This window comes from Athene noctua, chromosome 1, assembly GCF_965140245.1.
Source record: "Athene noctua chromosome 1, bAthNoc1.hap1.1, whole genome shotgun sequence".
NCBI lineage: Eukaryota > Metazoa > Chordata > Aves > Strigiformes > Strigidae > Athene > Athene noctua.
This window is the reverse complement of record NC_134037.1, coordinates 257,935,995-257,951,048: the sequence shown is the minus strand read 5'-3', so window position 1 is coordinate 257,951,048 and position 15,054 is coordinate 257,935,995. Positions and strand designations below refer to the sequence as shown.

The following is a 15,054-nucleotide window of genomic DNA, read 5'->3' as shown; positions in this document are numbered from 1 at the left end:
AGAAAGAAAATAAGTACTAATGAGTTTGTTTATTAGTGTTTATATAATTTAATAGTTGCATTTAATTCTTAGAAAGTTAATTACTATCTGTGATTAATCCCTCTCATGCTGAAAAGTTTTTACTGGCGGCTATGTCTTCAAGACTTTGTGTTGATTCAGATGTAATTTAAATTGACAAGGACTCTAGCAGCATAAAAGGGAACGAAGAGCTTGGTTTCAAGGCCTAATTTAGTTGTGGCTTCTGTATGGCTGATGCAGGACTGACTGGGTATACTTTACTGGTAATATTAAGTCTTGCCACTCCCTGAGTGAGGATTGAAGTAATTAGCAGGGCTTAGTGCCAGAAGGCAATGGAGTTCACCATGGTTGAACCTAATTCAAGATTTATGGAGTGGCAATTTCAGTTATTTGTGGGGGTTTAGACTACTGATTTTTCTTCTTTGAAGTAATTCTGACAACCTGTTGATTTTCTTATATATGTTCTGTTTAACATATACAGCTTCTACCTGGGTTCTTAACTGAGACCTCTGCAGGCTTTTATATTACAGTGTGGTGAGGAACTCAGAAGTTCCAGTTATCTGTGCTTTGAAATGAGTGCTGTGATTTTCAGTTTTCTTTTATGATGGCAGGGGAAAGCAAGGCAGAAACACTAGTCCATAGAAAAACTTAATTTTTTGCTCATTATTCCATAGCACAATGCATGCTGTGTAATTGTCAACAGCAATTTAAAAGTATTTCCCATAGTTCCCAGAACTAGTAGGAACGAGCTATTAAATCTGGAGTTGGCAGAGCCCCTGGGTTAGACTGCAGGTCAAAAAACTTCAGTGTTCATGCTCTATATACATAGAGTATATACACTAAAATCTATGCTAGAATCTATAAAGTGCTGACTCTTTGCCCCTGTGGAGGGTTGGCACTGCTCAGCTCAGTTTGGAGGCATTCAGAATTCTTGCTCCAGGGGAACTCTGGCACTCGTATATGAACCAAATGAAGACATGAAATTTTGTAAGTTCCCACTAAAATATTATTGCAATGTATGCAATTCTAGAAATAACAAGAAAACATAATCCAGTCACCTTGTTTTGTCATTTGTAATATAATTATTTAGATTAATATAATAAGGAAGGCTTTGATATTTCTACAAAGATCAAAAGAAATTGAAATGATGCCTTTACACATCTAAAAATCATACCGTTTGTTCATTTTTTGTTGAAAGTATGGAAGAAGTCAAGATATTTGCATAAAACATTTTTATTTTGTTGAATCACCAAAAGCTTAAGGACTGCATCCTGAAAAGGATGAAGCTGAAAAGCTTTCTTAAATGGCTCTGTGGTGCAGGTAGTGGTTAAAAGAAGGAAAATAAAGGCAGTGTTTTACTTGTTTATTTGTGGCTTTACTTGTCTAGCAGCCACTAATGATTTTCCTCCCACTACATACATAGGTAACTACTCAAAATACAACTAAAAGTGACTGTGTGAAAATCAATGTGCATATCTTTCAGGGATATTAAAGTCATTTCCGTCATCCACGTATTTGGGATCATATGTGTGATAATGTCCCCACCAGTCAGGTGTGCACGTGCATTGCTGGGCAGTTTTCAGATTTGAGACAGCAGTGGATTTAGGCTTTGCACTAGCCCATGTGAAATATTCCTTTGGCTCATCTTTGAGAGCATGTCTTTGTGTGTAGTTATTTGCTTAGAGTCTAATACCTAAATGTTAAAAGATGCTTCAGGCCAGGACATCCTTATGTGTAAAATGCCAAAGCTTTTATTTATTTAGCATGAGATAGTGTTAATAATATTTAGCTCAGAACAAGCAGGGAGTGGGAAAGCCTGTAGGGAATCTGAATGGTTGTGTGTTGCTCTACAGAGGAACTTGTCTTCCCACTTTGAGGAGGTGAAGTCCACATCCCACTGTTTGGTTGGCCAGCTAAGATTTGTGGTGTGCAACAGCTCAGCAGGAGTTCAGTGTAAGGCTGGTTTGGATTCATTCACATATAGAGTGTATAGGAGTATCCTCATGAGAACCAGTCAGGGCTGTAGCAATTTTGAGAAGTTTTATTTGATATGCAATGTACCTATTAGGAAAAAAAAAAAAAAAAAGTTTTGCAAGTCCAAGATGAAGGTAGAGATTTCTCTGTAGTTGATGCAAGTCAAGCAGAGCAGGCTGTCAACACTGATCTACAGCAGTCAGACTGAGCATCCTATTCACCAGTTATTTTGGGGATCATCCTTCTTTCCTTTTCTCTTTCTTTTAATAAAAGTTTCAGTTTTGCAAAACTCATACAACTAGAGAACAGGGGCTCCCTTCTCTCCCACAACCACCTGAAGGAATTTTATCTTCTCTCCCACCCAGCTGCAAAGCTGCCTACTGACAAAGTATCACCATCAGTCTTGGTCCTAATGGTTCTCTTTCGAAAGGCTGCTAAGTAACTACAGTGAGTTTATACCTGATTATGGAGTCAGTGACCCAGGCTCGTTGACTTGACTTTTGCCTTCAACGTTAGGAGCATGTAGTCTACAATTACAATTCCCTCAAAAGCCAGTGCAGAGGGAAAACTGCTTCCAAAAGATGATTAAACCTATTAAGGGTCGTTTAGATGAGATGTTGGGGGATATGGTGTAGGGGAAAACTTTGTAGAGTAGGGCTGGTGGTTGGACTCGATGATCCCAAGGGTCTTTTTCAACCTGAATGATTCTGTGATTCTGTCCAAAACCAGTTACCACCAAGGAAGCCTGTCTTTCTACTGACTATAGAGAAAGCCTAGTACTGTAGCTTAAATTAAAGTCCTAACTTTTAGACATCAAAATGTAGATGAGGTCTCTCCCAAACCAGGGTTTTCCAAGAGAGGAAAACTCCTTTAAACTGGCAGAGAAGGGCACTGCAGGATAAGTAAGTAGCAGATTAATCTAAATTCAGACTGGAGTTCAAGCTAGCTGATTTAATACTCCTTCTGAGTAGTTGGTATGTATACTAAGCATAGTAATCTATAAAATAGCCTTGTTACATGAGCACAGGAAGGAGTTTGGGATTTGATTTATAGATGCTTAACAGGCAAAATGTTGAAATTAACATGAGGAGTTAATAAAGGCTTGTAAAGGATCTGCCAACTAACATTTCCAACATAGTTAACATACAGAGCACTGCAGCATTTAAATCTTAGCTCTACGATTTGAGAGCTCTCTGACTGAGATGCAGCCCTCCTTCTCAGCTGTTCTTTTCCCTGAGGCTAGAGGGGAAGTACAGTTGAAGAAAACCATGGATTTATATCGGGTACAGTTCTACTTTTTGCACAGAAAATTATTTTTTAAATATTTTAAAAATATATAGTCCTCATTCTGTAATTTCCAGCCTATAGCTTGCACATAATTGAAATTAATTTAAATAATATTTTTAAACAATCATATTAAATTGTAGAAAATTAAATTGTGAAGAAATCTTGGATAATTTATCTTAGATAATGAACAAATGATGTATTTGAAAAATAGTTTTCCATTTAAAATTTTTGGTGCTGAACGAAACTTTTTTTTAAAACAAACCCCAAACTTTAAATATTGTCTTGATTCTTTTTGTGGTTAATCATAAAACAGATGACTACATGTCAGATGATCTAGCTGTGTTGGCCTGCTGCTAGCTTTTAAGGACATTCTTGGCTAACAATATGAACCAGCTATGTATTTCTTCTGTGCTCTAACATGAAAAGAACAAAAGATCCTTAGTTATCTGTATCTCTTTCCTGCAGGTTTATATTCTTATCTAGCATTTCAGCATTTAGCCTGAATATGCTTTTGTACCTCTGTGTGTGAAAGAAATGAACAAATTATACACTGTGTCTTAATTCTGCTTTCCATGTTTCCCTGGCTCTAATATCCTTACAACCCTGTGTATAAGAAGCATCATCTTGCGTTTGTGTTGTGTGGAAGTGATTAGTGCACTGAACTATGAAAGGCTGGGAGCTTATTTAAAATTAATTCTATCGAAATAACATCTTGCTGCAGTGAGGAAACAGATGATTATATCCTGAAAAATCTTTAGCTGAATTAAAAGAAAAAAGTATTTCTAGCTGCATTCCTCACCTACAAACAAAACACTGCATTCTTCATTGACACAGATTTTAAACAGCACAACAGGCTATAAGATTTTATTCATCTTGTCTTAGAGACATCGGGTTGCATCCTTAACACATTTAGGTCAATGCTACAAGTCCCATTATGAAGTATGCTTTAAAGTAAATAAATAGTCAAGCTCGTGGAGGATAAAAACATATCTGTGCAATGAGCCATTCCAAGAACTAATGGGATTTTAATGGATTGACCTCATATACCAACTTTATACCATCCTCTCTATGGGATGTATGGTTTATTTTACAACTGGAAACATGTAAATATGGGGCCTGGTGTTCAAATGAACTCAGGACCTGTAACTGGAGCCTGTAAAAGCAGCTTCAGCTTCTCTAATGTGGCTTGCTACCCAGCCGTATATTGTGCAGTGAGAGTTGCTGGGTGCTGCACTTTTGAAAACCTGGTCTTAATTGTGAGAGCGTTTGGAAAAAGATCGCTTTGTGGAAGAAAAATACAAGTGAATGAGTAATCTCCATTGAAGTCCATGAGAACTGCAGAGTAAGAGACCATGGGTCTCTTCAATTGCACACTCATTACGTTAGCATGAATATTACAGCTGCAGTCCACTCGTGTCTCAGCAGCATGGCAGCTGAGAGAACCACCTGAAAGTTTTACAAGTGAAACAAAATATGCCTGATGTCTCATCGTTTTTACAGACAAGAGGGAACTAGTCCTTATTTTTCTACTTCATCTGCAGGCAAAGCTAACAGGTGTATTTCAAATGTAATCTATCATTTTATTATGTTTTTCCTTGAGTCTGTGTCTTCAACAACTCACATCTCCTGAATGGGTATGTGCTATCCATCACAGTCCTACAGAGCTGGGTGAGCAGTTGCATTATTCATTGGCGTTATTTTTATATAGTACTACGGAAAGGACTAAAGTTTTTTGAATCTGCCTAGTCCCTTAAACAAAATGGGAGCTAGGAATAAGAAAGATAATGAGGGTTTCCTTCATGCTCCAGAAATGCATGGTCCCTGGAGGCAGTACCAGCAGTCTGATCTTGCTAGGTATTCACTCTCTTTCAGTGTGAGAGCCTCAGTTCCTCAAGACTTCAGTAAGCTCTGAAGGCACAAAGCAGCTTGCAATATCAAGCCTAGAGCATCTAGCAAGTATTTGTTTATTTGTCCATTTGTTCCATTTCCCAACATTTATTTATACGCCTGGGAACTTCTTGCATAAGGGAAAAATCACAGATAAAATAAATATAGGGCTAGATGTTGTTTCTTTCCCTCTTTTAGTCATTTGACTGTGCAAGCCTCTTTTCCTTGCTTCTGTCAGACTTTTTGGGAGAGCTAAGCAGTTATGCTCTTTCTCCACCTGCTGCTAGCATTTTCTGACATGAAGTTCATGTGATCTCTTAGTGCAGTAAGCAGTTCTCAGCAATATCATTTTGAAGATAGCAAATGGACTCATCTGAAAAGGAGCCAGTGACCACAGCAGCATGGGTCTAGCGTGGGGCCATGGTCAGGGACCAGGAACCAAATGTGTATCAGGGAGCAAACCAAGCTGTTGGGCAGATGTATTTGATACAGACCACTCTTTGGGATTGTCTTTACTATGAAGTTACTCTTTGCTTGGAATTTCTGAAATTTTGGTTTGTAAGCAAAAATGAAAAAAATAATGAGTCTGATGTGGTTCTGTCCATTATCCCTCACCAACTTCCTAATGGAAATTTCTGCCTCAAGAGTAAGAAATAACTCAGCAGTGAAGGCGTGCTGTAGATTTTCTATTCTTATTGAAGTGTTTTAAGCTATACTAGGACTTAGCACTGTTTCAAATGAGTGTTTCCTCCTAAGTTAACTGTTAGAATAATTCATTTACTGCAAATAGCTTAAAACTATATTATATATAATAGTGTTAAGGTAGTAAAAGGAGCATTTTGCCTAGAGGCTTTTGTTCACACTGTTTTCCATCTGCAGATGCAACAAGGCCTCCTTTGAACTATGTCTCTGAAAAGTCGGTCAGACCTATCCTTAAGTGTTTTGTGATTCTCTGTAATTTTGTTTCTGACAAGAAGTATTAGGTAAATTTTCTTGTTACATTCATAACCAATAGCTTCATAAATATTTTATTGCATATCTATACATTTTTCTTATATATTATTTGAGTTGCATTATAGTTTAGTAATTTATTGTATTATGTGTTTAAGAGATTCGTTTACATTCTTTGAATTCTTTGGCTTTTCAGGCATGTTATCTTTTCATTTCTTTTGATTTGCCTTCAGGCTAGCAGAACAAGATGCTCATCTATATTTGACCTCCAGTCTTCAAAAAAATCACTGTCACTTTATAGCATTGGCTTCCTTTTCTCAACAATTTTGAAAATTCTGTTAGCGACATACGATAACATTAGTGGGTTTCATGCTTCCATTTCTAAACTAGATGAAAACTTTTTGAGAAATAAATTATGGCTCTTCATGTTCTCCCAATCCATGACACTGTAGGGTTCCTGGAGGGTGAGTATAACATTAACATTCTTTGGACTTTGACAATAAACCTAACTTTGACTAAATTACCTATGGCGTACCATATGTCTCTGGCATGCTTACAGTTTCTGTACCAGGATGAAACTTATTTCTCGTAGAAGTCAGGCCCTAGACAGAGCATGCAGAACCTGCTGTTTTTTTCTGTAGCTAATATTAAGAGCCTTATAAATTAGGTTAAATTTTTGTGAATAGTAACAGTTTGAGCCAAAAGCAAAGTGATCTGGCTCCTACAGTAAGTACAGTCCTACTCTCCCAGTGCCAGATAACTGATACCATCTCCTGCCCTTTTTAAACATGGTCCTTTGTATGAATAAAACCTCACAAAACTAGATTCCGACACATATTCCCCCCTAGATTGCATTCCAGCTCAACTAGGTTCAGAGTATTATTATTAAAAAAATTTAATGTTAGAACTTTTTGTGTCTAAAAGTTTTCCAGTGTAACTACCTTACTAATAGCAAGAAATAGTTAATCTTTATGCAGCATTAAAATAATTTTTATGAGTAGCTACATTGTTGAATTTTCCAGATATTCATGCAATAAACCCTTGGAAATTAGTTTTTCAATGTAAAAATTAAAAAAGAGACACTTTGTCTGAGGGGAAAAGGCCAAATGCAGTAGAAAATCTAGCTTTTATCCAAGAGAAATAACACACTTCTAATTTTAAATTCATTTTGATATGCCTTTTATTGAGACCACCCTATGCTCAGATCACTGACAACTGGTTTAAATCAGGGTGGCTGACAAGTTTTCACAGGACCGAAAATCACAGGACACAAATAGCATGGTCTAGGGGGAGGAAGGGAGGGAGAAAAGGAGGAGGAAGGAAAGAGGGAAGGAAGGAGGAGAGAAAGAAAGGATGAATGAAAGGTGTAGGGGCGCTTAACATGACAGAAGCACTCGTGGGTCCTGTCGTTCCACTGCCCAAAGGATCTGGGTTGGGTGTGCAGTTATTTCAAGGGGGGTGACAGTGCCAGCAGCAGATGCTGCCTTGTTTTCTCCTGCTGCTGGAGGCTGCACTGTCCACACAGCCCTGCCCCATCACAGCCAGCGTGGTGGGACTGGTGACCAGTCTTGCTGCTCATAAGCTGCCACAGTGCAGCTATTCAGTGCTTGTAGGGTGAACTTTGCTCTTGACACCACGCAGAGAGGTGTATTTTTCCCAGATTTCACAAAGCAGTTAAACTTGATCCTTCCACAGCCTCAGAGGGGATTCCTATTGCATCTTGGGTCACGAACTGTCAGCGGTACTGATGACAGTCATTATGGACAGGATTAAAGGCCAATGTGTGCCCTCTTTCTTCTTGTTTACCTTCACCCAAACCATAGATGAAATTCCAGGTTAGGGAGGGCCTTGCATTGCCTCCACTCAGAAACAGTGAATATAGAGAATCACACTCTTTCAGCCAAAAATAAACCATCTTAGAGTCAGCCCAACCCTCCTGTGAAGAAGCAGGGAAACGGCAGGGGAAATACACAGCAGCCATCGAGAGTCTTGGCTGTGTCTATAAAGTAGGTTGGCTGTAATCAGGGGGAGGCAGTACCCTCCGCTCGATTTGCTGCCAGAAGCTACTGAAAACGTTTAAGTGGCTCAGAGGCAGCAGTAGTACTGGCTGATGCACTCAGATCAGTTAATCGTAGAAGGTGTCATTCCCATCCCCTAAATCAGCTTGAGCCGTGGTTGAAATGAACTGCAGCTGGGTGGCCGTGCACGCCAGAGGACTCCCTGCTTCATCCCCACTGCACCAGCCCTTGACCTGGCCCTGCTGTTTGTGCAGCTGCACAGGGAGTCAGTCTTGCAAATTGATCTGGGTGGAAAATTTTCTCCTTGTTTTGATTTTTTTCTTTCCAGCCAGATCAGTGCCCAGCCCAGCTCGCTGCTCAGGCATACAGACACTTGGGAGAGCGTGGCAAGGTGGGCGGCTGGTTCAGGCTGTTTAATCTGCTGTAAGCTGTGCTGTTGCTGAATATAAACCATGTTCTGAGTGAACCTGGCCTATTAGCTAGAAAATAAATGGTAGTGCGACAGATCCTCTTGATATCAGAGATAACAGGTTTTTTAAAGCCAGAATCTCCTCTGAATATGCCAAGCTGTCCCACCCTTATGCATTATTAAAAAAAGCCTTATGCTGCTTTTTAGCATTTGTTTCTGCTTTATCCTTTCTCTGAGCTTCACACACATTTTTGAAATATCAGGCGATCTGGTTCCCATTCACAGTTTGGTCTTTAGTGTTGAGAAGTGATTTTCAACAATCACCTGACATCAATAGATAACAGTATGCTACAGATAGAGCAGATCAAATCTTTGGTCTTCTTCTGTGATTTTTTTTCAGTAATTGGCATTTCTTGAACAGCATCATAATCTGCCAAATGTATAATTTCTTTAATAAAAAGCCTCCTAGAGATAATGTCCAGCTTCCTGAATAGCCTCACATATAAACACAGTACGGCTGGAGAAAAGCTACTTCAAAAAATAATCAACTGAAGGTTAAAGCTGTTCATTATATCATGGAAAACACTTTTCCTAACTCTGGGACATTCACAATGGTCAAACTATATCTGTGGTGTCTGTATTCAAGGTACAAGGTAACATGTATTGGCTGTGTTCTGCAGCTGTAGAAGTTAAGGCAGATGAAACTAGTTCAGCTGAAATGCAACCAGCCCAGAAATTCATATCAACTAGCCATGATATTTGTTTGCTCGAGTCTTCATTAATTATAGACTCAAGTCTGGCTCTGAGGATCAACACAGCAAGCTCTGTGGAGAGGGAGCACCCAACATTTAAACCAGTGAGTGCAGAATCGCAGGTGAAGGTTGACTCACTGAAGTCTTTCCCATACCATCCCACAGGGGTGGTTCAGCTGTCAGTCTCCCAGACTAATTTGCTTTTAAATATTGCTTTTCTTCAACTGATTTTTAATGCACTTCACCAGTGTTGTGGTGGTGTTTTTTCAGAACAGGAGCTTTCATTAATAAATGACATTTATTAGCATAATTACATTATTTAACATCAGATATGAGGTATGCCACATATACCATATGCATATGCTGCATACGTACATGTACATGCATACCCATACCTTTAAAAGCTAATAATATACTACAGAATGGAGTAAGGTACAGAAATTTCTGTGCTTACAGCTGCAAACCTCCCCACAAAGGGGGGGTTTGGTTCCCAGACCTGAGCAGCTGAGGGAGGACTAGCCTGGCAGAATATAGCACAGCACAGACACAGCTATATTCTGGAGATCTCTGCACTGACATAATTATATTACTTTTCATTCTGAATTAGCTCAGTGCTTGCTAACTCAACATCTCTGTACTACTATTCATTACAGACGTGCTCTCTCCACAAACTCTTGGAATTGTATTTTTGCAGTTTCTCTAGGGGAAAAGTAATTTAAAAAAAAATAAAAAATAAAAAAAAAAGGTAGCTATGACTTGCTGATAGTGCAGCACTTAACATAATGCCTTCCTTGGCTGGGAATCTCAAGTGAGCAGAATCCCAGAGTGGAGGGAAACAGTGAGGAAGGTGCAGAAAGCCTTCAGCTCTTTTCCAAACTCCAGAAACAAAGGGCAAAGAGAGAAGCAAAATTTATTCAGCAAAAGGCAAACCAGCAAAATGGAGCACAGAGTTACTACTCTGTAATAGCATTAGCAAAATATTCTTCCTTCCCTCCCCTCAAAAAGTCTGGAACTAAAACATGATGCGGAGAGGAATCCAGCAGGACTGAGGGAAGAGATGGAAATTCCCAGTTTAGTGCATGGGGAGTCATGTGCAGGATTATCCTGTGGGATCCTCCCGGCATGTAGGGGCAACTGGCCCCTATGGCTCTCTGGGTGAGCTCCTTATCCACTGCAGACTCCCCAGCTCCCTGCACCAACCCAGCCAAGCAGAAAAGTTAATCCATAAGACTTCTATAGATCACCCGGTGATTGTACTGCTGTATCCGAATGGCCTTAGTGCTGATGAAGAGAAATAAAGGTGGGAAAGTTCTGCATGAAAGAATAAAAGGAAATGGCTCATGTATGGGGCTTCCTCGTTATACCTTTGCAGGAAGGATGGCTCTTTGGGAATAGGCATACCCTGAAAAGATAAGAAACTGACCACAAGTAGCAAACAGAGACAAATTTATATAAAATCTAAGGACACGTAGAAATAGACAACCAGACTAAAAGTCTGTATGTTTCTAAAGGACATCTAAAAATTGAAGGGAGAAGTGGACCGTGGAAGAGAGCCCTAACAGGCATATTACAAACCTTGGTGCTAAAAGACATAAAATCAGATTAGATAAGTAAGGTGCACTAACAAGTAACATAAGAATCATCTGTTTAGGACTGAAATGGATAGAGTTCCATAGATAAACAAAAATATATAGTACCACCACTCACCTGCTTCTCATATTCTTCTGCCTTAGGCATCTGCTGTAGGCCTGGTGCCCATGAGCCTGCAGGATTGGAGCTGGATGGACATTCAGTTTAAGGCAACACAGTTCTCTTCTTATTATGGCTTTGTGGGACTCCAGAAATGACTAATGAGAAAAAATACAGATCATGGACTATATTCCAAAAGGAGCTATGTATCACTGGTTCTTCATAAAATGTACTCAGGCTGCAGGAGTACAGAATCTATCAATTATGGATGAATAGATTGCAGTTCCATTATTTACAATAAAAAATGTGCTCTGTAAGTATGCATAAAACAGAAATGAATAAAGGAAGCTTGGGAAAAGGCAATCCCCAGGATAAAAAATAATATAAAGGAGGTAGTGATAGGGAAGGTCCTTCCCTGGATATTTTTAATGAGAGACTGGACATCCTGTTTTGTTGTACCCTGAGGAGCATGACCTAGTCACTTCTATGAGACAGGGTAAGACATCCAGTGGGCATTTTGCACTTAAGATCTTCACAATTCTATTAAATCAGGGTAGAAATTATTACCTTTAGGAGTATGATGATGGATGAAATGCCTCCTGTGATGTGTGCTCCTCCCTGATAAGATTCCTGTCATGCCATTTCCCAGGGAGTTCACAATAGACATTTAAATAGATTAGGTATGGAGAACATACCAACAATGTGGACAATTGCTTTTTGAAATAAGGGTACAGTTAAATGTTTATGTCAGTATTAGCTAGAGATTTCCCACAGGCAGCACAGAAGAAATGAGTCTTCAGGGAGATCTTAATCAAAGAGATGGCACAAATCTTGTGACTGAATTTGTGGGCAAAATAGTAAGTGAGGAAACCGAAAGGTCTTTATATGTTCTGCTGGCAAACTGGCTGGTCAAGACTAGCATGGAAAGAAAAGCAAAGACAGCTGGAGGGAGATAAATAAGAACAGAACTCCACAGGGCTTTGAAAGAGGCTTGAATGTAATGAGTTAAAGGAGAAACTCAAGGGAATGAGGGGCATGATTAAAGCAATAAGCAAAACCAGTGATACTAGCAGATGCATTTTTCAGACCTGGAGGATAAAAAGGAAGGTCAGAGAAGAAGATGCTGCAGCAGTCAGGAGCTCACATAGAAATTTAACTCTAAAAATAAGTGAAGACAGTGAATTTCAGTATGTCTAGGAAGTCAGGCAAAATAACTCCAAAAGAAAAATCAGTCACAAGTTCTTTTTAAAATGATGGAATAATATGTCCCAAAATTTTTACTTGAAAAATATTTTTTTGTTGATCCATATATTGTAACATTATTCTGAAAACTACTTACAGTCTGGAATTCTGATTACCATAATCACACCCATCTACTGAGATCAATTAGGTTTAGATGGACTTGGAAGAAGAAATGCGCTTAACTTTACAGAGACAACGGAAGATCTAGGGGTATTCAGGGATAATTTTAGTAAATGTGGAGATTCACATGGGGTTTTGGTTAAATAATCTGAACTGAAAATTTGTATTGCAGTTCTATTTCTAAGATGCAAAGGATAGGGCTATTTTTTTCCCCCATAAGAACTGTGAACCTCTTTTCCTAATATTCAGCTTTAGAATTATAATAACACAAAAATGTGACTTCTAATGTGCCAGCATAGCTTTTCCTTACTATTCTCTGAATTCTATTAGTTCTGCTCTATGGCAAGAGTGAGAGAAAAGCTGATGAGTTGATGGCATAATACGCTATCTCTGCCAGATTGTCATAGTTGTACTGCAGTAAAAGAAAATCACAGTCAGTGATTCATGAGGTTACAAGTCTTTTCAATTTACACTGATTACGAAAAAAAAAAAAAAAAAATCAAAACAGAAAAAAAAAACCAGACTGACTTTAAAATTGCACAGTGAATTCCACATACAGATGAAACCATAGGTTAACTCAGTGACCATCACTGTAAGAGTATAGTTACCAACTTCTTTCTTATCATGTTTTCCTTAGCCTCTTTTCATCCAACACCACGCTACTTTAGGTATTTCTATAACTATGGAGCTAGTTTTATGTTTAGTTGTAGCTTCTGCTTTCTTTGCCAAAAAGAAAATGCTGCATATCATTTAGACCAAGAAGGCTGAAGAAAAAGTGCATCTATTATGAGTGATATAAAAGAAATAATAGTCTCTCTTTTCTTTCCAACAATGTAAATTTATTATTTACATTATAAATGTAATTTCTAAGTAGCTACTCCATTTTGTTACATATTGTACCCATGCAGGAAAGGTTAATATCTGGAAAGACCAGGTAGATTAGAGGTTCAAAAACCCTTTAATTGTGATGTAGAACAATTATTAGCAGTGGAATAAGGAAATTACGTTAAGCTCTGAGAACATTCTTTTTTTTTTTTTTAAATAGGTTTTGCAAATGAATTGTAGAAGTGACATCATAGGCGGGAAGGAAACTGCAAGAGCAGTGAATTTACGGGAGCAGAGGAGGGAGCAAATGAATGACAGATGTGTTGCTAGTCACCTGGAGGACTTCTCCAAATCACGTACTGCAGGACTTGTCTGAATTATAACTAAGCTGTATAAACTATCCATACCTAATCACCAAGAGACACAAGTAGATATCCTGTGAGTTTTCTTAGCACAGTGAACTTTTTCTGCTTACTTCATACTCTAGGAAGGACTTGCTCTGTTTTTATGGGTATAAAATAGCAGAAGAGGGTTTCTGCTGTTGGATCAAGAGAATGGGGAATAGTTTACTTGTACAACACATTCCCATTGCTTCTCTGTTATCTTTCTGCAGACTGTTATTTAGCCTCTGAATTTTATTTAGAATAAATAGAATGAAAAATATTATTTAATGTGTTATTCACTTCCTCTATGAATTCATCCCTTCGTGCAGTTCCCACCTACATATTTCCCCTGCATTTTCAAAACTCATTGAGTATAGTTATTCAGTCTTGAAACATTAGATAGGAATTAAAAACATAGGGAAATTTGTCCCCTTTGGAAGCGCTATGTTCTTGTAAAGGAAGAAAATCAAGGTCAATTATACTTAAAAGCACATCTTAGGAGAGCATTAACTAATGTTTATCCAGAACTTATATCCAGCATGATTTTAAAGTTGTGTTCATATTTGTATGTGATTTGACTTACAAAGAGCTAAGTAAGGAACATTACAATGAGGTGACTCTTCACTTAGTACCTCATTTCTTCTTTTCCACAAGGAAAAGAGTAGAATTAGAGTAGATATTGTTGCTTCTTGTAGATTATTGTTAATCTTTTCACCAGGTAAGAAGAACAGGGGATTGAAGGGTTTCTTTCCCTCTTTAGGGAAGAAGCTTGGATAAACATTATAATAGTGAGGAAAAATAGAATATACTTATTTTTACTCTTTTTGTATTTACATAGTTTAATAGGTGCTTAGATATCACAGAGATTATAATTATGTAGACAGGTAAAACGTTATTATGAACAGATAGGTATTTTTATAGTACATTTCTTGTTATGGGCTGACCTTTTAAATTAAATATACAGAAAGCCTATATCACTAAATAGTCTTTTTTGTAGCTTCTAGAGCCCAGAAGGTTTTGTAGTGGGTGGAAATGCATGTCAGAAATGGACCTTTTCCCCCATTATTATTAGGAAACAATTTATTTTTTTAAAGCATGAAACATTTTCAGTCGCTAGGATCTTCTCATTAACTCCTTGCAGTCACAGAATCACAGAATCATCAAGGTTGGAAAAGACTTTGAAGTTCATCTAGTCCAACCATTAACACTTAGCGTTCCCAGCTACACCATATCCCTAAGTGCTGTGTCAACACGACTCTTAAACACCTCCAGGGATGGGGACTCCACCACTGCCCATTCCAACACCTAACAACCCATTCTGTAAAGAAATACTTCCTAATATCCAGTCTAATCAAGGTGTCATTTTCATCTTGCTTTTAATGAATTGTCAGGAAAGATTTTAAGTAGTTTTTTGGAAGTCTAGAAGTTCAGTCTCTGCTTTACAAGAGTAATATGCTCTCTTTATTTCATCAGCTTTTCTTTTTCATCATCCATCCTCT

The 15,054-nt window shown here is 38.2% G+C and overlaps 1 protein-coding gene across 13 annotated transcripts in view; it reads left to right on the top strand.

Annotated features, from left to right (window-relative positions):
* The window catches only part of DLG2 (discs large MAGUK scaffold protein 2), a 1,037,827-nt gene that overhangs the window by 218,864 nt on the left and 803,909 nt on the right, over positions 1-15,054 (top strand). The window lies entirely within an intron of this gene.